Genomic DNA, 24,794 nt, shown 5'->3' on the forward strand with positions numbered 1-24,794 from the left:
CAACACTGACGATGGCAAGCCTGGGAGAGCATCGGTCTGAGATGTGAACAGAGCGATCAGCTGCCATTGACAGAGGGATTTTTGATTGATTTTAAATTAAGGTCACTGTCCCCGGGCCACAGCTAGATTTGATTATTTCTGTCACATTGTAGAAGGGTGAGAGAAACTTGTTTGCAACCAGTGACTCTCCCTCTTCAGTGACTCTGTGCATAATGATGTTTTTTCCAGTGGGCTTTGATGCTCCCAGCTTCCATGACGTGTCGCACATTGGTACAGCATTGCCACTGTCCCACTGAAATGAGTAGACGCCTTCTTCAAGAACTGAATTTCAAATTATGGGCTTACACTATTAAGAGCTTATGACGTCAGCACCAATGTCATCCTCTCTACTCCTTCCCAAGAGCGTGAAACAACAGGCTCATAATTCCATACCTGTACATATTCCACTCCATATGTGCTGTCACACAGTCCACACATGCTTTAATGAATATGTTTGACAACATCTTTTCCAGTTCTTGATGGAAAGGTGGTAACATAATCCAAGCACTCATGTAACAGTTGACAGTCCTGAAACACTAACCCCTCCATTCTTCCAAACCAGAAACTTTTTCCACTCTCAAATATGAAGGTTTAAAACCAGTTTTGCTGTTGTGCATTTCAGTGACCACCTCCTCCTCATGTTCCTGACCACTGTCCCAAGCAGCCCACTTGGTTGACAGCATTTCCAGCTGCCTCTCCACTTGCTTACAAGACTCCTCCACCTTACTGGGCTGGTACCTTCCAGAAGGCCACTCATCTCATCCCTTTTAGTACTCAATTCTATGCAATACGCATGTTAGGAAAGCGGTGAGCAGCACAAAATTAACCCAGACATGACATTAAATCTGAGAGGTGTATTCACTGCTGACAGGTAAATGGTGGCTACCAATGGACAGCTATGGGAGAGTGGAAGAGCAGTGCAAGCCCTGCCTTGGGCCATTTGTGGTGGAGGGACCTTTCTGAGCCAGCTGTGATTTGGTTGCCCTCTGTGGATTTCTTTCTTGTAAATTCATCCATTCTCCTCTCAAAACAACATCAGCTGCCTGCTGTCAGACGGCAAGGGGCTATGCAGTTGTGTTTGTGTGAAGAATCACATCCGTATGGTCAGGCAAACGATCCATCACTACCTTAATTTAATGGCCTCTGCTTCTCGTACTGGGAGTCAGGGCCAGCAGCCCCTGCTCGCTCTTTCCATGCCACTCGAGAGCTGAGAAACCTCCGTCACGCGTCCCCTCGGGTGCCGCTTGCCAGGCTGCATGTACCTAACTGGAAAGCCATTTCAAACCAAGGATCATCACTGCTAGTCTCCACCAAAGCTTTTCCTACGCTGCCATGACCTTTTTGAGATGATGAGACCAGAGCTCCAGCAGTATTCAAGGCACAGATGCACCATGGATTTACAGACCGGTGTAAAATTTGTTTTCCTCTCCATTGCTTTCCTACCAGGTCCTGACATTTGACTCTCTCATCCCTGGGCTCTCAACCTGGGGAAAGTGATGGCCAAAACTTTTCCATGATGATGGGCAAGAAAGAAATGATTGACTGCAACTGCACGGTTGTGCTGTTTGGAAAAAAAACCCCAACCAAACAAACAAAAAAACCAAACAGAAAACCAAACAAAAACCAAACAAAACAAAACAAAAAATCCAACTTGGAATAACAGTAGTGGATGTTAAATCCCGAGATGATACAAAATTCACTCTCAGGCAGCTTGACCTAAATTCCTATGGGCGAAGAGGAAGCCACATATTTGAAGCATTTGAAAGAAAACTAGACAAATGCCCATAAATTATCCTATGGGGGACATTCCTACTCTCTCTCGGAAGATGGATTAGGCAGATGACCTACTAAGTATTTTTTTTTTCCTTCTTTCACTAATTCCTACGATGTCATGAGTGTGCGTGTTTTACCCTTTCTTAAATCATAATCTGTTTGATCCAGCACCAGTCAAAGGTTTTGAAACACCCATTAAACCGCAAAAGGAAATCTCGAGCGGTTTGCTAATATCAACAGAAATCCAGATGGAATTACAATCATCTTTTATGTACATTCGAGGGCATATTATGTAATACTAGCCATGGATTTAGTTTAATGCACCGCCACCTTCCAATAAGCTGCTGCTGACATTAATAGCGATTTGAAACCTCTGAAAAACTCTTTTGGCCTTCAACGGAATCATTTTAAAGCCCAGAGTCTGTGGGCAAGGGGCTTGGGATATTCGGAGTCTTATGGGAAAATGGGAAAAGTCTTATGGGAAAATGGGGACAAGGGAGATCAAGGGTGTAGAAGACAGGGAAAAAGATTTAGAAAGCGGGGAAAGGGTCCGGGGATTAGGAAAAAAAAAAAAAAAAATTAAAGAAAAGGAAATTAGAAACGTGGTCAATCTGAGACAGCGGCAGAGGAGACAAGGTCGAGACTTTACGCGAGGAGCAGGGAGCAAAAAAAAAAAAAAAAAAAAATCCATGAGATGTATTAAAAAGGATGACGACGCTGCCCGCTGCAGCATCCTCCCGGGCCTTGGGGTTGTTCCCGAAAAGGCTGGGGCTGCTACCTGGTCCGTACTCCATGCATCCCTCGCCGGTGCGCCACCCACCCCCCCCCCGCCCCACGCCCCCACGGAGCCTCCGGCTCCGTGGGGGCGTGGGGCCGGGGGGGGGTGGGTGGCGCACCGGCGGGAGGGTGGAGCCAGCGGTGGTGGGCGGGGTCTAGGGTGGGCCAGCCCCGCCCCCCCGTCGCCCCGCCCGGCGCGGGGGGGAGCGGGACGCGGTACCGGGCAGGGCAGGGCGGCGCGTCCCCGGCGGCAGCGGCCGGGGTTGACAGAGGCGGGCGGCTGCTGCGGTCCCCATGGAGCCCAGCTAGGGGACTGCCGCACCCTCCAACGGAGGTAGGTGCCGCGGAGCGGCTGCGCACCGACAACCCCCGGGCGGGCGGAGCGGTGACAGGTTGGCCGGGGCGGCGGCGTTTTGCGGGAATCTCCCCCCCTTTCCCCCACTCCCACCCCCCCCCCCCCCCCCCACCCCGCTCCTTCCTTCCCACCCGCGACCGGGTTCTGCGGTACCGTGGGGAGGGCGGCGGCGCTTCCGCGGTTCTCCGCTTCGGCCCGTGACTATTGTTTCTGGTGGCGCCGAGCGGGCGTAGCGAGACCCCGGCGACGGCGGCGGCTTTGTGCGGGTTGTCCCGGCAGTGGGGCTGCGGCGGTGGGGGGGGGCGCGGAGGACCGAGGCGGGGAGAGGGACGGGGCGAGACCGTGACCACACGGGCAGAACCACCCCCCCCCCCGCCCCGCTTCCCCTTCTTCTTCCTCCTCCTCCTCCTCTGCTGCTGCCTGCGCAACTTCTCCAAAATCACGCCCGTGGGTGCGCGGGGAGGAGCGGCGTGTGCCGAGCCGAGGCATCGTCCCCCCACTCCCATCCCTCCGCGGCTCGTGGGTGCTGCCCCGCGGGGAAACAAAACACGGCGGGTCACAGCGGCTTTAAGCACCCGGGGCCGCGCTCTGGAAGAAGTATATTAAAAATGTAGGGTGGGTTTCAAGATGGGCGGTAGCGGGGACGATTTGTGGTCCCTCTCGCAGCCGGTCACAAGCGAGGAGGAGGAGGATTTACCCTTCCGAAGTTGGGGCAGAAAATTCCTCCCGCTGCCGCCCCGGCGAAGGCAGCCAGGAGAATGGAGTGTCACCTGCATCCCCCTTAATGGCTTTTTCTGGATGAGGCTGTCACGGGGCGTGGGTCATCTGTGTTCCGGGCGTGCGTGGCGGTGGGTGCCTCGGTGAAGTGTCGTGCCAGAGAAGTTCTGCATCCCTGCGGGGAGATGCTGCAGGGTGAGAGCGCCCTGTGCAGCAGTTGCAGGGCAGTTGTTTGCCTTGCCTCATTTTCTTTTTTTTTTTTTTTTTTTAGAGATTGGTTTGGCTTTGATTTAGTCCCTGTTGTTGATGTTAGTTTTCTCGCACGCCATTCTCCATCAGGAGTCTTTTTGAAAAAATAATGCTTAAAATGCAGGATACAAAACATAGTCTAGTGGGGATGTATTGTTAAAGAGGAAGGAGTATTTGGCTGTCCATTAATTCTTCAGGTGTTTTCCGTTTAAACTTGATGAGGAAATATTCTTATTTTTTTGAAGTAACCCTTCATGTTATTTATCACTAGCAAATTGGCTTAACGTTTAAAGTAAAGATCTCATCACAAACATGGTACTGATTGGAGTGTTTCAGGCACAACTCTAGTATAGGATGGAAAATCAGCACACTTCCATTTTTTTAATATGTAAATTTGGAAAAGCCTTTCCTTCCTTTTCATAACTCTGTGAGTGGCCCTGGTTAATCAGATGTAGCTCCAGTAACTAGTCCAGGAGGCTGCTGGTAGCCTGCACATTTTCCTGCGCAGCTCTGTTAGAGCAGCCTGTTCAATTAATGCTCCCTCACTACTTTGTCCTTGGCATCTCTAATGAATTTTGTAGCATTTCTGTGATAGGCTCCAATGGGACTCTTGTGGAGATACTGAAATCTCTTTTACCTTAAGAGATGATTAAAGCCCTATTTTGAGAGCGGATACCTGCTCGAATCAGCTCAAGAGTGATGCTGAGTTTCTGTCTGTACATTAAATTTTGGAGGTGCTCCAGTAGCCAGAGCTGTCCAGGTCAGACTGGGAATCACCTCAGTGATGGATTTTGCAGGGTCCTGATGGCTTCCTACCAAAAATGCAAGTGATAAGCTTTTGCAAGGCGTGTGGATTGCGCTGCAAGTATGGGCTGGAGGACGGAGCTAGTCATGTAGTGGGCATGATGTGCGCGATGAACAGGTCATGCTGAACACGCTACAACTTCGGGAAGCTGATGTTTGCTGTGCAGAGCCTGCAGCGGTGTGAATTACAGGGAAAAAATGCATTTGCATGTAACAAAGGCAGCTGGCTCATCTCCTGCATGAGGAACTGATTTTTTTTTTTTTTTTTTTTTTTTTTTTTTTTTTTTTTTTTTTTAGAAAATAAAAATCTGGCTCCCGTTTCTGCCTCTGCCGCAAATTGCCGGTGTAGCTTTGGGCAAATCATTTAATGTTTCCCTGCCCCTACTCTCCTCTTCTTTGCCCCTGACCCGCCAAGGGCTTGCCTATACTGTGCTGTCGGTTCAGACCCTCACTCACACCCTTTACCTTCCCCACCTGCCTTGCGCACACCAGCCTGAATCCCACCATAGGTGGTACCTCGCCGCTGCGAGGGGCTGCGGGTCGACGCTCGGATGCTGCTGCTGGAGCCAATAATACAGACGTAGCAGGCTCTCGCCGCGATTCATCGGTCTCTAATCCTCTATCCCTCTTCTAATCCAGTCATTCTCTGCCGCTAATCAAATCGCCCGGCATCGCTCGAGCGATGCTTGGCTGCGCGCTCGCCCTCGTGTCGGCCGGCCGACGTCAGGGCAGGGAAGTGGTGGCAGCAAACACGGGCTGAGTATCGCCCGGGACAGAGACCGCCTGTCACTTGAGGTTTGTAAAAATCTGTGGCACGAGAGAGAGAGCCCGGCGTGATTTAGAAATACAAATCGTAGCTAGAGGGTAAATCGCAACAACATCACAGGAAAATGGCCAGAAAATGGCACCTCGGGCGTTCCTGCGCAGCCAGCTGTGTGCACGTCGGGAGGGAACGGAGGTGGAAGGGTACAGCTCCCTCGGCGTAACAACAGCATTCTTATTTTAGCATGGAAGACAGCCAAAGATAAGGAGTGGTTGTCATCCGGCTGCTTGGAGGATTGAAAAAAAAGAAAAAAGAAAAAAAAGAAAAAGAAAAGCTGTGTGGAAATAGAAATATTTTGATGTAGGTACTAAAGGGGCTGGAAAAAAAGGCAGATAACCTTGCAAGTGATGGACTAGCCACATAAAGCTGGCAGTACAAGATTTTTCCCATAAAATCCAGAATGGTCCTAATTAAGCCCAGACCCTGTTAAATGACACATGGCTTTATTTATTTCAGATGTTTCTAGGTCCTAGAGATGGGGCCAAATGTGAAGAGTTTGATGTGGCAGATAGTTTAACCCCAATTACTTCTACATAAATCACGTGATTGTTACAGGAGCTGAGTACCTCTGATGGGTGTCCCAGAGCTACAGATAAAAATATCTATGTATTAAAAATAACAAACCAAAACAAAAAAAACCCAACAAAACAGAATAGGAAAAATCTGTGGCAGTGCAGACCAGGGTTTAGGGGAGAGGGTTGGCCATCTTCTCTGTGGGCAGGAGGATGGGGATGCAGGAACCGTGGCGGTGCAGCGTGCCCACCGGTCTGTGTGCACAGGCGGCTGAAATGGTGGCTTTGTAGAGCGGGCAGCTGGAGAAAGGGAAGCAAAATGGGAGCCAACAAGTATTCTCGTTATGAAACTGGGATGGATAGATGATTTATGGGGGTTCTTGCCTTTTTTTTTTTTTTTTTAAATATTATTTTATTTTGAGCGGAAGAGATCATTTGGCAGTGTGCGGTTCTAGCCACGAATGGCTTTGTTTTGAGATAAGGCTGTGCTGGGTTACACCTCCAGAAACAGCATCTATAGAAAAACAGTACAGTAAAACACTTTTCAGCATTGCTTGGGTTTCATAGACTGTCTTCAGGAAGAAAAAGTTTACTTTTTTTTTTTTTTCCCCAAAGCCCTAAGCCTAAACTCTCCCAGCAGACTCTAGATTTTGAAAGGGCGGTGGCTGTATGAGAGGTCCTAGGCTCCAGAGGATCATTATTAACCTGTCTTGGTTCTCCTTGGGAATTTCTGTCCCTGGGTTTGCAATATTGCCATTCCCAGGGCACCAAGCAGCTCTGTAAGCAGGCCACTCTGTGGAGGAGCTGCTCCGCTGGGTGATTTGATGTTCCTTGTTAGTTTTGGCTTTCCTTTTTTCTTATATATGTATATATATATACACATATATCTTTTTTCCCCAACAGGTCTATCCATGCTATCCTTTAATGTGCAGAGCTGTAATGTGGGGGGGGGTGGGCGAGTCTGTGGGGTCACGTCTGTGGGATTTTGCCAGTCCCATGGGTGGCCGGGTGTCCTGGGGGACCGCCGTGGCAGCTGCCGCTCCACACTCAGGTGCTGGTTTTGAGTGTGAGTGACTGGACCTCTCTGAGCTGGAGCTCTGTCCAGTACCCTTTTAGTTTTTCTAGTTAATAGGGTATGTAGTTGTTCGGAAATGCTTCTTCGCGGCATCAGATGTGGGACTAAATATTCTGAAGAATTAACCAAAGACCCTCTGACAGATCTCCTGTCCCCTTCAGCCTCCTCATTAAAAAAAAAAGTCCTTCAGCTTAGTGGCTTCCAGGTCCCTGTATTGCTTGCATTACCCTCAAAGTGGGTAGGGAGCAGCAGCCACTGTAGGCAGAAGGAAGGTGGCTGCTGTTGGCTTGAAGAGCAAGCTGTGCTTGGGTTTGGGTTCCCCACCGTCTCCCCCATGGCAGGCGCAAAGATCTCAGAACAAGCCCCGGGACTGACCACGTCCATAAATGTCATCTTTTCTTGTTATCTTTGAGCCAGTGATTGGGGATGAGCTCTGACAGACAAGAGAGGTGAAGGAAGTTTGCTGCAACACCTCACTGAGCTTCACTGGGGCTGCTGAGGGCAGTCACCCCCCCGAACATCCCAGTTTGTAGCTCCAAATTCAGTTGGTCAGGCCAGTTCAGAAGAGCAATCTCTCCTCCAGCATCTGCATGTGTGTCAACCTTTTAATTATTTCTTTGCTTTTATTGTGGCATGGAAACAAAGGCCTGGAGGAAGTGCGGTGGCCACTGGGAGGGCCAAGAGGACAAGGGCTCTGGCAGACAGCAAGCTCCTCATGGCAAAGCCAGGTTATTTGGAGGAGCGCGGGTCTTGCATTCCAGTGAAAAATAATTCATTAATGGCCAGAGAATAATCACTTTACTCCAAAAAGCCTCTCCAGCTGCATTGCACCAACTGTTCTTTTTCAGCCTCTGAATCCTTAATGACAGTAGCAGCTAATTTCTTTTTCTGTGTTTTTCTAGCTGCAGTGTCCTATTTTCTCTGAGTTTATTGAGAAAATAATAGAAGTCATTACAGAGCTACTTGTCACCTTTCAGAGAAGAAAACCTCTTGGTTGAAGGGCCAAGTTAGTTACTTGGTGACTGACTCAGACAATAGAAACTTTTTGTAGCTCATCAGTTATTCATCTCTGCTTAGCGAATCAACTAATTAGCTAGAGGAGTGTTACTTATAGTCCATGAATATCAGAAGATGGTGAATAACACCAGTCACAAACAGTACGACAATGGCACATGTGCATTCTGTTGCATGCAAGCAAAAATGCCAAAATATGGGATCAGGAATGGCAAAGTGAGAAACGTATATTCATTTAATTTTTTTTTAATTAGTTGTCTTTGAAAACTTATGTGACAATTCTGCACAAAAAGATCCTTGTCTTAAAAGAGTAATTAGATGGTTCTTTGGTTAAAGAAAAGACATGGAAGAGCATTGGACTAGATGATGCAGAAGGGCAATGAGAATGGAAGATGTGGAAAACTAAAGTGAAACGTGAAGTATTTTTGTGTGTGTATGATATGCATCTTTCTGGTTATTGGTGATGGAGTCCTTGCTGTAGAGCTGGATCCACACAAGGCCATTGCAAAGCAAAGAGGAAGAGCAGTGTGTTGGGTTTTAGTCAGGATTTTCCTAACCGAGCAGTCAGGCTTCACCATCAGAATAATAGATGCCCTCGTCTCTTGGCCTTGGTGATGGGGCTGGGGATCAGGAGGCAGCTCTCAGCCAGAGGGCTCTCTCCCCCACGGAAAGGTGGGGGAAGAGGGCTGCTGCCCGGTGCTGCCTCAGCCCTTGCTCTCCAGGCTGTGGGATGCCTGGCCTGGGGGACGGTTTTCCCCAAGCTCCCTGGTTCAGAGGGTTTCACCCAGAAAATGAGTGGAAGCATGGGTCTGTAGCTCCAGAGGGTCTCCTGGTTTGACAGCAAAGGGTCCCTTTGGCACGGAATACTGGAGAGAGCATGTAGTGTGTAGACATAACTAATTACATATATATACACACATATATACAGAGACAGGCACATGCAGACATGTTTGTACAAATGTATCCTAGAAGGAGGAGGGCACAGAAAGCCTTGTTGTAGCTGTGACTTGCTCTTCATTCATCTCTGGATAGAGTTACCTCTCACCATTTTGCTACAGGAGGACCTTTGTATGGTTAGGATGGATTCACAAGGCTCCTGTGATGGAAGAAACTGGGCTCTGCATTACAGCTCTTCCATGTTGTGCATGCAGGATACGTGAAAGGGTGTTGTTCTCTGGTAGGCCTGGTGATGCCAAGCTCAGTGTGTCACCTCTCCCCGCACCATTGTACCTAAGCAGGTGTTTGGTTTGCAGAAGACTGCTTGGCCACGCTCCAGTTGTGCTGGAACCAAAGTGATGTTGGTAGGTGGAAGAAAGCAGTCACAAGGACTTATATTTCCCGACTCATTGAAGGAATGCATCTGCCTTTGGTTTGGGTTTGCCATTCAGGTCCTTGGATGGTGGAGGGTTTTGTATGTTTTTGGGGGTTTTGTGTGTGTGTGTGTGTTTTGTTGTTGTTTTGGGGAATTTTGTTTGTTTGTTTTGATGCTCAGGTAGTAGCTTTCCCATATGTGTTTAGCCATGAAACCCTCACTTGTCTCTTAGGACACATCCTGGCTGTCACCATAGCTTTCTGTCTTCTAAAGGGGGTTATTCAATTGATGGGCCTAGGCCTGGATGCCATCAGATACTACAGAGAAGAAAGTGAAAGCAACGTATGACTGTGTGCCATGGATCCCCACGTTCACAGCATGTAACTACAGAGCTGTGCAGTGACCATCCCACAAAGTCACAGAATGGTTGGGGTTGGAAGAGACCTCTGGAGATCATCTAGTCCAACCCACCTCCTAAAGCAGGTTCATGTGGAGCAGATCGCACAGGAATGTGTCCAGGTGGGTTTGAATGTCTCCAGAGAAGGAGACTCCACAACCTCTCTGGGCAGCCTGTTCCAGGGCTCTGGCACCCTCAGAGTAAAGAAGTTTCTCCTCATATTCAGATGGAACCTCCTGTGCTTCAGTCTCTGCCCGTTGCCCCTCACCCTGTTGTTAGGCACCACTGAAATGAGTCTGGTCCCATCCTCTTGACACCCACTCTTGAGATATTTATAAACATTGATGAGATCCCTTCTCAGCCTTCTCTTAAACTGGGGAGCCCAGAACTGGATGCAGTTCTTCAGATGTGGCCTCACCAGGGCGGAGTAGAGGGGGAGGAGAACCTCCCTCAACTTGCTGGTCACACTCTTCCTAATGCACCCCAGGATACTGTTGGCCTTCTTGGCCACAAGGGCACATTGCTGGCTCATGGTCAACCTGTTGTCAACCAGGACTCCCAGGTCCCTCTCCGCAATGCAGCTTTCCAGCAGGTCAGCCCCTAACCTGTACTGGTGCCTGGGGTTATTCGTCCCCGGATGCAAGACCCTACACTTGCCCTGTCCAGGTCTCGCTGAATGGCAGCACAGCCTTCTGCTGTATCAGCCTTTCCGCCCAGTTTCGTGTCATCAGCAAACTTGCTGAGGGTGCACTCAGTCTCTTCATCCAGGTCATTGATGAACAGGTTGAACAGGACTGGACCTAATACTGACCCCTGGGGAATCCCACTAACTACAGGCCTCCAAACAGGCTCTGCACCGTTGATCACAACCCTCTGAGCTCTGCCATCCATCCAGTTCATGATCCATCTCACCGTGCATTCATCCAGCCCGCAATTCCTGAACTTGCCTATGAGGAGGTTGTGAGAGATGGTGTCAAAAGCCTTGCTGAAGTCAAGGTGGACAACATCCACTGCTCTCCCCTCGTCTACCCAGCCAGTCATACCAGCATAGACGGCTATCACATTGGTCCCCCAGAGTACAGCCTCCACCTGAAATGGTTAAGTCGAAAGAAGAGGTGGATGCCATCGATCGTGAACAGGCTCCAGACATCTTAGATTTGCTTTGGTTATTGGAGAGGCTGGTGAACACTCTCACATTTGCTTTCTAGTGGAACTGAAGAGCTCTTTTCTTTGAAGTGTAAAGGCCCAAATATTTTGGGACCTGGTGCTTCTGAAACCAGTTTCATTGAGAAGAGGTGCCACTGCATTTCCAAGGAGCTGAAGTTTTCAAGCTAGCAACCTTTTATTTTTAAAAAGGAAGAAGGTGTTTTTATTAGAGTTTCCTGTTTTGAACTCTTTGGTTAAAGCGTATGAAGTGGTCAGAGGTGAGAGAGTTACCATTTAGGTCAGGGTTGTCTTTTTGTATTTTCATATTAGTGTACATAGCGCACACATGAATTATTTTCATATTCATATTATGGTTTTTATTTGTGTAATTTTTTCCAGTTTTATTTAAGGCTGCTACTTTAAGGAAGACTAAATAAGGTTTCCTGTCAGGAATGGTTTAGATATATCTGGTCCTGCCTGGGGCAGAGGGATGGGTTGGGCGAGTTCTCAAGGTCCTTTTCAAGACCTTTTCTGTGGTTTTAGGCAGTTACCCAGCAAAAGAAATTTGTAGTAGGTTGTGCTGGTTATGCTGATAGGATTTTGCTATAGCATTTATCGTGGATATTTGTTTGAAAAGGAAATAATAGCTAATTGTAGCATAGTTACTGGTGGTGTGTTGGACAAACGTTTCTTAAAATTAAAGAGGAAAACAACTGATGTTACATTTTTAGACTAGCATCGTGATATGGCTATGATTAATTTTTCCAGGAGCTTTGTGTTTTTTATATCTGCGTAAGTGTATTAACATTTTAAAAGGTCAAAGGTAAGCTCTAAAATGGATGCCAAATTAAGATGGATGGGAGGAAAATGACATTTACTTCTTGTTACTGCACATTGTTTGAATTTGACCAAAGGCAAAAACAAAACAAAGAACAGCCCCCTCTCCCCCGCCTCCCCTTACACACATATGAATGCATGCATGCATGTGTGCATGCACAGACAGACAGACATGTTCCCACCACCTGCCTTCACTGCACACCTGGTCCGGGAAAACCTTATTCATCTAAGCAAATCATCATCCTAACAAAATCAGTAGTCCGATGTCTTCATTTCCAGACAGCTTAAGTATCCCTTTGCAAAACATCTCGTTTAACTAGTGTGAGCGGACTCTGTAAATAAAAGTAGCTAAAATATTTATATTAGGAAAATATGGCTAATGGGAACCATAACCACGTTATCATTTCCTGCCCTTGCTGGGTTTGAGATGATGACTTCATCAGGGAAGGGACTGTACCCTCATCCCTGTTCATGCGGTTCCTGGCACATCGAATCCTTCTGAAAACAGAAGATAAAATGTGGTGGGAACGATGCCTTTGCTTCTAGTGGGAACGGTGGCCAGTCCCAGATGAAAGCAAGGCTCTAGCGGAGCTGCCCTGTGAACATACCAGTGTACAACAACTTTGGTTTTGGAGAAGGCAGCAAAGCTCGAGAGGACTGAATCTGATTTGTGTCCATGGTTTCCACTCTTGCCCTGAAGCAACAATGGGGAGCTAGGCCAGCAATGCACCCCATGCCTCAGGAATCACAGCCACTGTCTCCTTTGAGGGACCCAGAGCCTGTCTTCGTGGATGTTGTTTCACAAAACAGATTCGCTCCCATGGCTTTATGACACTTCCTAATCCAAGTTTTTGTTAAGAAAAAATGGGGAAAAAAAATATATTCTTCAAGTCCTGCTTCTCAATGGTGTTTGGTGGCTCATCGGACAGGATTCAGGCTGCCTCCTGCATCGGCCTCCGGCTGCCTCAGGCCCCTGCTGCACCACGAAGCACATCCCGACCTCAGGCGGACCACAGAGGCTGCGCCAGGGTCCGTTCTGACTTTTGGTTGTTTTTTTAATAGACAACTGTAAATCAGCTGGTCACTTCATCCAGACCTGGGAACTCAGTACAGTTCTCCAGGTCCGTGGGCAGTTTTAGCATCCTCCTCGAAGCATGCGTGCACCTCCTTCCCACCTGAAACTCAACTGAAGTGTGCCCTGAAGGCCAGGAGAAGGCAGACGTTTTGGTGCAGGCAGCTGAACCCTCTCTCGCAGGGACAGAGGCAGCCCTGCCTCTGGGAGAGGAGCGAGCGTCTTGTGGTGCCTGGGGTACTGCCATCACGTTTCCCCTGAGGCTTCACCAACCCTGTTCTTCTGCAGCCTGATCGCTGTGGATTTGGTCTTTTTTTTTTTTTTTTTTTTTTAACGTTTTCATTAATTTTCCTGAGATCGGAACTGTCTCTTCCCAAAACCAGGGGCCAAATACCAACCTCATCACCTATCAGTTCAAAATAGCGTGGGTGTAAGAGGGGTGCAGCTTCAGCCTGGTATCATGATAACCAAGCAAAGGCAATGCTGCCGTTCCCATAGCCGTGCCCCCTCAGCATGCTTGGGCAGGCAACATGTCAGCCCCATGCCACAGGGGAGAGCTGGAAGATCCCCTTCAAGCTCCCAGGACTGTGGGCTGCCCAAAATACAGCCCCATAGTGGCTTCCTCGAGGGAGAAAGCTGCTGTGCTCAACCCGTGCCTTGTGCAAGGGCCCAAGGTGTGCCCAAGGTTAGAATAAGGGGATGGTCAAATCCTTCCCTCCTTCCCCCCAAAAGCAGCAAGCTCTCCTAAGCATCCTTTTCTGGGTGCTGAAAATGTGTGCCTGACAAAAAAAAAAAAAAAAAGGGAAGGGAAAAATGTCAAATGCTCAAATGCTTTGTTCCAATGTGAAAATGTATTTTTCATTTCAAACTGAATGGGTACTTTCAAGGCTTCACTGCCCTCCAAGTGGAACAAACAAAACAGTTTTATTTTTTCATTTTACCAAAAGAGAAAAAAATCAGTTCTTAAATTGCTCAGCCCAAACATTTCTTTTTAATTTTTTTTTTCCCCTCAGCCTGGCCACCATAGCAAACAATTTCATTATTTGCATAGCTCTAATTGCAGTGATTAAACAAACACAGCAAACGCTGACCCTTCACAGAGCCTCAGTTGCAACCCCACAGCCAACTCGGTCTGTATTTTGTCAGTGAAAAGGGAGATCGGAGCGGCTTTGTGCTGGAGTGAAAAGAAATTATCGACTTCTTTTTTATTTCAAACTGATAGGCTGTCAGTTTAGAGCAAGAATAATTTTACCTGTTCTCTTGCTGGCAAGCTGAGGGGTATCACCAAAATTGTGAACCTGGTGCAGTTTCAAAAGCATTTGGATTTTGAATGTCTTATTCATGTGTTATTTTTAAGTTGCAATCTCTGATGCTGTTATTAGAATCACGTGTAGGTTGATATTCTGTTAGTGATACCAATAGTAACATAAAGGACTGAGAAACAAACATCTACATTTTTATTTTTTTGTTGTGAAGATGGCAGGTGCCCAAAGACAGGGTTAAGGAGGATTTCATCTGGCTGCAGTTCCATCAAATAGGAACAAATAATTTTTTGGACATTTTTTAATGACATTTATTTATAGCAGGTAGCACACAGGCGGCTGCTATTTCTCAGCGTGCTGGAAGAATGTTCTCCAGATGGTGCTTACTGTTTATGCTTTTATTCACTTCGCTTGAACACAGCAGCACTCTACACAAAACATGGAAAATTGGAAAATAAAAACAATTATGTTTTTACAAAGTGCCATGTGATTTGCTGAAATGTCTTAGCTGACTGATGAGCGATGCGTGGAGGCAGCGTGGGGGATCGCGCCTGTCACAGAAACCCTGTGCCCGAGTCCCCAGACGGGTGACAGGAATCAGCCCAGTTTGAGAGGAACTCGCCCTTCCCTCCCCAAAAACTGGGTTTCAGCAGGACTGCTAATCCTGCCCTTCTGCCTGTGCCTCTTCTGCCTCCCCTTTTCCCCACAGAGGTTTGAGTACATGTAGAAAAGGGGTTATAATGGCAGTATTTTTGTCGGGTTTTCTGTGGCTGCGCTGCCCCAAGGTGGGAGAGACGCGAGGCAAAGCATTTCATAGGCCTCGCCTTCTAATCGCAGTGAAAAATAAAGTATTACGGCCTTTGGCTGGTCCAGCTGAAAGCAATAGCAGAAGTCAAAACTGGTATCCAAAGGGACTGGCATGGTCTGTGATTTCTGATCGTTACAGTGGTGGAAATACGTATCCAAATGGTGGGCACGCTATTGTAGGCTTTTGTTAGTCAGCTTCTGGAGGACTACTCACAAAAAATATTTCAAGCTCTAAATAAAAGACTGGAATCTGAAGAATTTTTTTCAATAGCAATACTTGGGAAAATTTGGAAATTAATTCTTTCAATTTAATTTTTTAAAGAGGCAATTATCAAAATGGATACCAACAAGCAGGAAAAAAGTATTTTTAATTTTAAAAAAATATATTTATCATATATACACACACTTATATATGTAAAAGAAATATTCCTGGCTCCTACTAAAAAAAAAAAAAAAAAAGAAAACAACAAACCCGCAGCACTTGAGGACAATTTTTCAAATAGCAAAAACCATATCAAGTTTAAACTTTCAAATGGAACACAATAATGATTTCTTTGTAAACCCAAGCCTTCAGATTCCTTTGAAATCTAGTTTAAAGCCAGCAATACTTTTAGTGAAATTAAATTTCGAGAAATTAATGTATAAACAGTCGTTCAACCAGTTTGGGGGATTTCTTCACTAAATGGGCAGCGCTGCACAGCGCTTCAGTTTCTTTCCCTTGCCCATGACCCAAGAGACAGCCCCTTTTCCAAGCAGAATTCTTGCTACATCAGCTCCATGCTGTTTATCTCTCGTTGCTCCCTTGGCAGTTATTATTTCTTAATGTGTTAATTGTAGTTCCTGGACCCTTGTGTGTGAGCATGTGTAATGTTCACAGTAATGATGCCGACATGTTCTCTAGTTCCTGGAACTGCAGAGAGAAAACGTTACATACAATCTGGGCACAGGGCATCCAGTAAGAGAAACCAATTACAAGAATTCAAATAGCATAAAAAGAATAAAGTGCATAACTGGGGAGAGTAGACATTGGGTTAAGGTGGGGGTTTTTTTGCATATTCATTTATGATTCCTTCTATCACTTTTGCTTTGTGTGATATATATATTTTTTAATTAAATCTTGAATTATGTCACTTGCTTTCCACCTTTTAGCAGTATTTCACAGTAAATTCATTCCTAATAGCAAGTAGTCAGGGGTAAGGAATGGCTTTGCTGAATGATGAGGACTGTTAATTATTAAAAAGAAACCTATGGATTTAAAACAAATTAGACCTCATTAAGCCTAGGTCTGTTTCCACACAGACTAGCTGACATGAAAAAGCCCATCTACGAGCACGGAAAATTGCACTTTTTAGCTGACATGTCCCCAGCAGAGATGCGCCTGGGCTGGCACGGGCTGCATTCGCTCTTCTGGTTTGTATCAGAGATCTGCAGTCTTCAATCTCAATTCAAAGCCCGTGGCTTTCCCGGGTCTTTCCCATTTTTCTTCCATCTCTTCTGTCACCCTCAGCCACCCCCTGTGGTGCCACCCAGGCCCACATGCACGTGGGAGACCCACCTCGCTGGGGGAGGTGGCTGCTGGCCACCAGCGGCCGGTGTCCACCTGGATGGATGGATGGGCAACCCAGCTCCTGGATGCTAAGCCCAACTGAACAGATGGGCTCCTCCGGGCTTGGCGAAAGGGGAAATATAGGAAAACTCCTTTTCTCTTCCTTTATTTTGGAGGGAAGGGAGATCTTTGAATGCTACTGTGGGGCTATTGCCATGGCCAGGCTGACAAACTCTGTAGGACAGATCTACTTATTTACAGAGATGGGATTTTTTTCATTTGTTTGTGTTGGTTTTTGTTTGTTTGGGTTTTTTTTGTTATCCAAACTTGGCTGACTCTTAAGTTGTTTGTACTCAGAGGCTTTCTTCACAGGAAATCCGAAGGTCTGCAGTGATTATTGGAGACCATACACTCAAAGCTACGTAGCTGTGGCATGTTTTAACCTGCTTTTCTGAAATTTTTTTGGGGCAACGAGTGAGTGCATCTGCCAGAGAATCCTAATAAGGAGAGTGAAAGGTGGCCTATAACAAGCATTTTAATTGTACATTCGCAGGGATGCCATGTATGGACTTCGCTGTCTGGCTGAGACATCCTCTAGATCTTCTCTGGCATTACAGGCAGTGACACACTCGTATCGGGAGAAGAAACGCCCATACTGCTGGCTGGAAATCAGCAATAACATTTTGACATCTGTGCAACAGTTTAAAATGAATTATTCAGCACATAGATCGTGCTATTTGAGCAGCCAGCACATCTCTGCCCATTTACCACTGTCAGTCCATGGTGGAGATATCAGTGATGCCAGTGGAACTGAGCACATGGGCTGGGGGTAGGTTTTGGCCCATAGCCTGGAACAGCATTTGACAGCACCCCTGCAGAATATGATAGGAATAATCTGCTTTGCCACCAGCAAAAGACCGAAAGACAATGCCAGTCTGTTTCTTCTCTTAGAGTGCTTTAAACATGTGCGGAAAAAAGACCTTAAGAATTAAAGAAATCATTAATTGTTTGACTGTTTAAGTTGTGCTTTAAAGAGTGAAACTTGCATGTGATTTTGATGAAATCAATGTATGGCAGATGACTCTCCAGAAGCCCTGAGCATCTGTTTGCCTACCGGGAGCAGACCCAGAGCACAAACTGGCAGCAGGTCCAGGCCAGTCTCCAGCTTCTGCCAAGTCAGAGGGTTAAAGTAAAGCAGTTGCTAATTCCTATCAGCAAACAAAATTCATGAGATTGACGATGTAAGCAGCATCCAGTTTGGGAAAAAACAAGCCAAACTGCTGTAAGAACGAGCTTTGAGGAACTGCAGATGGGGAACTGGGAGGAAACACAGATTAGCTAAACACCAGCAAAACCAGGACTGCTCAAAGCAGGCGTTCAAGAGAGAAGGTGGACGTTTATCATGTATTTAGCTTCCTAACTCAGCAAGGTCATCTGAATTAAAGCAGTGTATGCGTGGTGAGAGTCTAACATCTGTTATTTCATGGGACGCCTGTTCCCTGTGACTGCACATTGGATATAAATGCAGAACACAGTATGGAAATGTTCTGTACTGTGGGTTATTGTCCTTTCTTCACATTCCTTTATGGACTATGTTATAGCTGCCCTCTGATGCTTATCTAGCAGGCAAAAATTTGGGAGTATTTAAATAACACTGCAGTATGCAGCAGTATCACCTGCCCTTTGTTGTCTGTGTTCTTCAAGTGGCTAACCAAAAATCCAGCCTGCCCCAATTCCAACCCGCTCTTCAATTTACGTGTAATGAATAATACCCCACAGTGGAAGTAGCCCAGTGCTGTACTTGGAAAGGCAAGACATATTATCCAGGTAACTATAAAACAAATGGCTAGTATACATGAAAGTTCTTGCGCAAGAAAACACCTCTATTGAGAAAAGACACTTAAGCACATAATGAAAGTTAAGCAAATCCTTATGTCTCACTGAAGTCGGTAGAATTTAAGCGTATAGTTAAATCTTATGTGCAATAAGGGCATATGCTCTGATAATAACACCGTAGCTGTAAGATTTTTGAACCCCTGTGTGTGTGTGTATAGCTTTATTTTCAAAGTCCCCAGGAGCTTTGCAGTTAGCAGGAAGACGTAATCATGATAAATACCATGCAGCTCTGGATACTCAGGTGCAGTGCTTCAGCGGGAGGTGGGACCTGGCTTCCTCAGCCGGTCCCTGACAAGAGCAGCTCTGATGCTGCTGCAGCTGCTTGTGAGCTGGAGCTTGCGTCCTCGGCACAGGCGGCACCACCACAGTGTGGGTACACGTGTGTGTATGGCGTTTTCGTAGCAGCTGAAAGTCGGTTCTGGCTTTTGTGGGGCTGCTGCTGTCACCAAAGTGTCTGAACCTCCCTGCTGCCTTCGATCTGTTCACCGTCACTGCGCTCCCCTGGGGCCAGAGGTTATTATCACCTTTGGGCAGGGAGTAAGAAGACACACACAGAGATGCTGAGACGGATTCTGAAAGTTATTTTCATGTCCACGTATGCAGAGATGTCACCGTGGGCATTTTTCCAAACCTCCTGCCTGTGTAGTCTGGACCCTGTCTGCAGTTACAGGGCAGCTGATGCGCGGGGGCACAAGTGTGCATCTCCCCCATCCTGGAGCAGAGGCTTACACCTTGCTAGCATAGGGGTGCGGTGGGGTGGGGAGGGGTGTGTGCGCAGAAGACCAAAAAAAAGGGTGGAGGTTAAATAGCCAAAGTAATATATGTTCGAGGGTGAAGAAGGCTACCTGTTTTTATTGCCACTTGATGGGAAGGCTGCGTGTAGCTTGTGAGCATCCATTAATTAGTGATGCAATTTCTCTGTGCTGGTATCAATAAAACCTTAGTAAGTACATGATACCAGCCTGCAATTGCTTGCTTTTTTTCCACATCCCCTTGTGAGGATGTGTGGATATCGGTGCAGCTATGCACTGTATACATTGTATATGTGCTGTGGCTGCTTACATAAGACAGGGACAGCAAACTCATTTAGCAGCTAGTTACCTCCCATGTGATTTTTTTCCAAGCATTTATAAAAGGATCTTTAATATGCAGCACTCTCTCACGTGCACAAAATAACCGACGTTGTTTTTCTTCCTTTTGCTGAGACATACTAATTCTTAAAATGGCTCCTGAGCAGGCACTCCTAGGTGCCTGTAGCGACTGCAGCGTGATGGGTTAGCAACAACAACAACAACAACAACAACAACAGCAGCTCTCCTTCATTTCCTTTATATGCACATAGTGCAGCTTTCCAAACGGCGCATCAGACGCTGCCGGCTGGAAATTTCCAGGCCCGTTTCCTGCCCGGTGCATGCTCATAAAGGAAGATTGTCTGAACACTCCGTAGCTGCAGTACTGCAGAAAGTCAATAAAGAGCTGACCACCTCACCTCTATCAGAAGCAGTTGAGAAGCCTCGCCTCATCTGCCTTATTAAAACCACACTTGACTCCCGCAGAGAAACCTAGCTGGGAACCTGGAAGAGGAGGGATAAAAAAAGGAAGCTGAAATTGCAGTGAGTATTCTACAGCAAGGTCTTGCAGTAAGGTTAAAGAGTGCTTATTGTAAAATAAACCCAAAAGGCAGCTTCATTAAAGCAAGGAAAATGCCCGCATTTAATGCAATGAACTTCCGACTCTCCCACATACACTACGGCACAGAGATGAGATGATTAGTTGTTGCAGCAACGAGCAGATATAAGTAGCTCCCTAATGGATTTGTATTTTGAATTTAAATATGTATATGCATGTGTATGTGTGTGTCTATATACTTAATCTTTGCAAGAAAGGCATGATGTAGAAATAAATGCAAGAGGTAGAACTTATACTGCAAAATGTATTTTAGAATGTGTTTGAAAAGATGCTTTATTTTTTCTTTCCCTTATATAAGAGTAATTGATTGAATGTTTGCCAAGCTTTCAGTAGTATCCATTTGGGAATCCCCACCCCCACTTTCCCCAGGCCTCCCAGCTTTTTCTCACCTTAAAATGAAAAAAGAAAGAACTTTAACAGAAAGATCATTGCTTTAGCTTAATATTGTAAGATTTCAGAGATTGAATTTTCTGATAGTAATGAAATGAACCCTGAGTTGTGCCATGAATTTGATTGCAGTTAATTTGATTTTTGAGATGCTCAACAAAGCTAGCCCATTAGCTTTAACCTCACATACTTTGGATTTGTACAAAGTAGTATTTTTTTATATATATATGTGTATACATAATATGAAAATCTCTCTCTGGTGATGCAGTTGTTTGTAACAATTACTGTCAATGAGCAGTGACTAACTATAGCACTGCTGGAAGTGGTATCCGGTGTGTTGCTGACAAGTAATCCCACTACGTTTATTGCTTGGGTGGTACGGGGTTAGTTTTCCTTTTCACCAGGAAAAATACAGCTGGACAGGTAAACTTCGTCCTGCAGCTTTTTCCAGTTCTCACTGATCTTAATGAGGTTAGTCATATGAATAGGAGCGACTCTTGTCAGAAAGGATTTTTTTGCCGAACCTCACCATTTCTATTTATTTGATCTGCCTCTAGAGACTTCAGAGTGAAAGTGCTTCTCATGGTAGTATTTGCCAAGAGGCAACAACTGTGGAGTGGGGCATCTCTCGAGGTGGTCCCAGCATCTGCCCTTTTCTCTTTACACAGTTTATTCTTGGTCAGCAGTTAATAAGATGGTGGAATATGGCCTTTTATATATATATATGTATATATAAGTAATAGCAGCTTCAGATAAGAAAGTATTTGGTGATGTCAGAAAACTAATAACACTAGGCTACAGATAGCTGGGAATAGTGTTAAGGAGTTGATTGTGTGTGAGAAAAACAGGAGGGAGATTCTGCAACTCGTAGGAGATTGGTCACTATGAGAAAAAAAAACCCAACAGGGCATGCGGTTTCCAGAACAAGGGAGAAATGAGACCAGGGAGGGGGAAGATGAATGGCGGGGGCACACAAGTTGGGAGTGATGCTGAAAGTTTTCCAGGCGATGGGCAAAGGTTGAGCTGCAAAGGAGATAACTGCCGTGAGCTGCTCCTGGGAGGTCCTGTAAGCGGGGGAGTGCGAAATCTCAACAGAAGTCAGGGGATATATGACTTAGCGACGTGTGGGAGGGAAAGTGCCCATAGATGGGAAGAGGGTTGGACACATGGCTGGAGACAAGGCGTTTTGTCTGGATCCATGCCACCAAAGAACACCTCAGGCACTTGCGGAGCCAGGACCCAGGCTGCCTTCTTCCAGCTCCAGCAAACCTGCTGGAAGGTCATCTCCTGGCCCCGTTGCAGAGGGGCCCAGGGTAGCTCTGCTCCTCACTTGGGATGCTTCTGCCTGTATCCCATGGAGGGCTCCTGGCAGGCATGGCCAGCTGCCTACAGGAGCAACACAAGGGCAAGTGCTGGTCCCCTCTTGTCTGCCCAAAGCATGAGTGCATCTAGCCTAGGGAAGAGCTGGGCACCCGTGCCAGCAGTGACCCAACAGGTCCCGAGGGTGAGGAGCCGGGTATCAGGGAGCACCACGGCAGGGAGCTGCCCTCCTCTGGAAGGATGCTCGTGTGCCCACACCTTTGTAGCATCTTCTCAGGCCCTACCGAACCAGAGTCCAGGTGTCTCCCTTGCCTACTTAAAGGCAAGGGGAGGTTTTGTTACTCCTAATTTACTATTTTGTGGGCTTTGGGTTGTTTTTTCAATTCTTCTCTTTCCTTCATACTGCTTTTGGTGGACCAGTCTGAAGGCAAGGTGCCCAGTTATTTTGGCAGGAATTGGGCAAACCCATTCAGCAGCAGAGGAAGGGCAGGAAAAACATTAGCTAGAAAGCACTGACCTTCTCACCAAGGAGTCCTATAGTGGCAAATTTAGCACCAAAAATTGCGAGAGGGGGACAGAAACCCCATCTCCCCCTTCAGAGGATGCTGAGACACAGTGCCCTGGAAATGCTCAGGCAACGGAGACCATTAAAACATGTTCCTGGTGTGGGGCTGTGATGCTGACCATTTTGCCCCGTGGTGGACAGTGCTTGCTCTTCCATGGCGATCTGTATCCATAGGCTCCTTGCTGCCGGCCCGCACGGAGTGCAGCGGAGACGTGGGGTGGGCTGCCTTGCTGAAGGACCTGCTGCTGCAGGAGCCAGGTCTGCCTCCGTGTGCTGCCCAGGGAGCTGCTCCTTTCCCCACCACCTAGGCTGGGAACAGCACGAATCCTTGCCCAAAACGAAGATACAGCTTCCGTACTGCCACAAAGTTAGACTAATTCGGAGGCAGCGCGTCTGATGTTTCTCAGCCTAGTGCTAGCTAGAAAGGAAACAATTTTACACATCAGCAATTTCTTATGATTAATGATATTATCCTGCCTTAATTGAAAAATGAGTTGGTGCCCTTAAGAAAAAACTAGGCTGCAGGAATTAGTATCTAACCTCTTTATGATGAATATGTATTTTTACATGCTGCATATTACTGTCAGTGCTTTTAGAAATAATAGTGCTGTGTATTGTAATAAAAAATTGTCCCGTGTTGTTTGTAGTTGCGTGGCACCATTCTGTCTGGCTGACTTGGCTTTAAGAGCTTGAATGCTTGGGAAGAAGCGGTGTGAGGATGCCGAAATCCTTTTAAAGGGAATTTATGTACCAACAGGAGGATGATGTGTAGACTCCGAGCTCTGCTATCAGTTGTTATTGCTGAGAGACACTCGCGAGGAGTCGATGCCAGATGGAGCATTAGCGATTGCCGGCCTTGGTGCCTTTGTGGGAAGTTGGTCATAAAGTCGTCGGAGGCTCCTGTTTGTGGGATTTTTAAACATCAGTGAATTATTTTACGTAGTAAGGCAGTGGTCATTGGGGTGGGTTTACGCAGAGGTCTGTGTAAACCACTTTCTCTACCCAAACAAAGCTTGGGAAGGAGAGAGGGGTGATGCCGGGGGACAGGGAGGTGTGCCGGCAGCTGGGCTCTGCCGGGGCTTGCCAGGCAGTGTGTGGGAGTGAGGGGCTGTCGCCTACAACCACGGGCAGGCCCGGAGACGGGGCAAGTCGTGGCTTCAAGGCATCATGCTCTTTCCATGGGTCTGGCCCTGGGACTTTGTCTCATGCAAAGCAGCCCAAGGAAGCTTGGCGTAAAGACAGTGAGAAGGTCTGAGGCCTTGATACAGACATTTGGGGATGAAACAAAGTCAATAAAATCCCTTTTGGCTATATTGTTGTCGTGGCATTGTCTGTTTCTTGCAGGCTCCTTGGAGGACCATGGCTTCAGCAGCAGGCAGGGAGGGTGCCTCTGGTTCAAAGTGGAACCACGTACATGTGAAGGACGTGGATGTGACATGTTAAAAAGCACAAATGCCTTATTCCCCCAACCTAGAGCTCTTAAATGGCCTCATCTGCTTAAATATTGCTCACCCAGACATTTGGACATTGTGAATCAAATCTCCCTGGAAACATGCAGTGAAAAACAGATGCCTGTGGGATCGGGGTGCTTTCCTGTGCTCCTGGCCAGCGGGGTGCGAGGAGCCCCCCCTTCTCCTTCCCAGGAGAGGTGCGACAGGCAAGTAGCAAAAGAGCTGCAGGAGCTGGGCCATTCGGGGGAAGACAGCAAGAGGGTCCTGACTGGAAAAAAAATGATCTGGCAGTGCCATCCTCCTTGGGGGGCAACCTGCCTGTGGTTTGGGGCTGGGGAGGGAGGATGAGGGTCTGGAAAAGGAGCCAGGAGCATCCCCAGATGGGGGGACATGCTGGCTCTGCGGGGGGACGTGTGGGAGCAGCAGCAGGGAGGCTGTCCTTCCCCACGGCCTCTTGGCCATGGCCCTCCCATCTGTGCCCACCCAGAGAGGACCCCAGGACCCTCCCTAGCCCCTCTGGGGAGGCAGCAGTAGGTGGGCCAGGGGTCCAGGCAGGGCCTGCTGGCATTTTCCTGCTGCTGTGCCACAGCCCTGATCCCTTGTTGCTGCCTGCGTAGGCTGACCTTGGTGTGCACCCTCACACCCATTCTCCAGTGTCTCTAAATTTGTAGCAAAGGTCTTTTTAGCTACCTCTTCCTTTGTATTTCAGCCAGGGTCGCTATTAAAGCAGACAATGAGGAAGTCGGCATTAAAATGCTTCCTTCCATCTCTCTGTCCTTCCCCCCCTGTCAGCCCCATCCTCCTCGTCCCTGGAGGAAACGCTTGTCTCTGCCAAGATCCTGCCTCGCAAAAGTAAACAAAATGAAATTACAATTAAATGTTTTGATTTGCTGGGCCTGATATTCAGGAGCCGCACAACAGAGACTTATGAAAAGGATCTTCTATAGATAGCCAGTGTGAGGAAAAAAA

The 24,794-nt window shown here is 47.1% G+C and overlaps 1 protein-coding gene across 1 annotated transcript in view; it reads left to right on the plus strand.

Annotated features, from left to right (window-relative positions):
* Nucleotides 1–2,821: 2,821 nt before the first annotated feature.
* The window catches only part of RAI2 (retinoic acid induced 2), a 47,808-nt gene continuing 25,835 nt past the window's right edge, over nucleotides 2,822–24,794 (plus strand). The window contains exon 1 of the mRNA XM_065650879.1: nucleotides 2,822–2,923. The gene's annotated coding sequence lies outside the window, so the exon portion shown is untranslated. The remainder of the gene's footprint in view (nucleotides 2,924–24,794) is intronic.

The sequence above is a fragment of the Caloenas nicobarica genome, chromosome 1 (assembly GCF_036013445.1).
Source record: "Caloenas nicobarica isolate bCalNic1 chromosome 1, bCalNic1.hap1, whole genome shotgun sequence".
In the NCBI taxonomy this organism is placed as follows: Eukaryota; Metazoa; Chordata; class Aves; order Columbiformes; family Columbidae; genus Caloenas; species Caloenas nicobarica.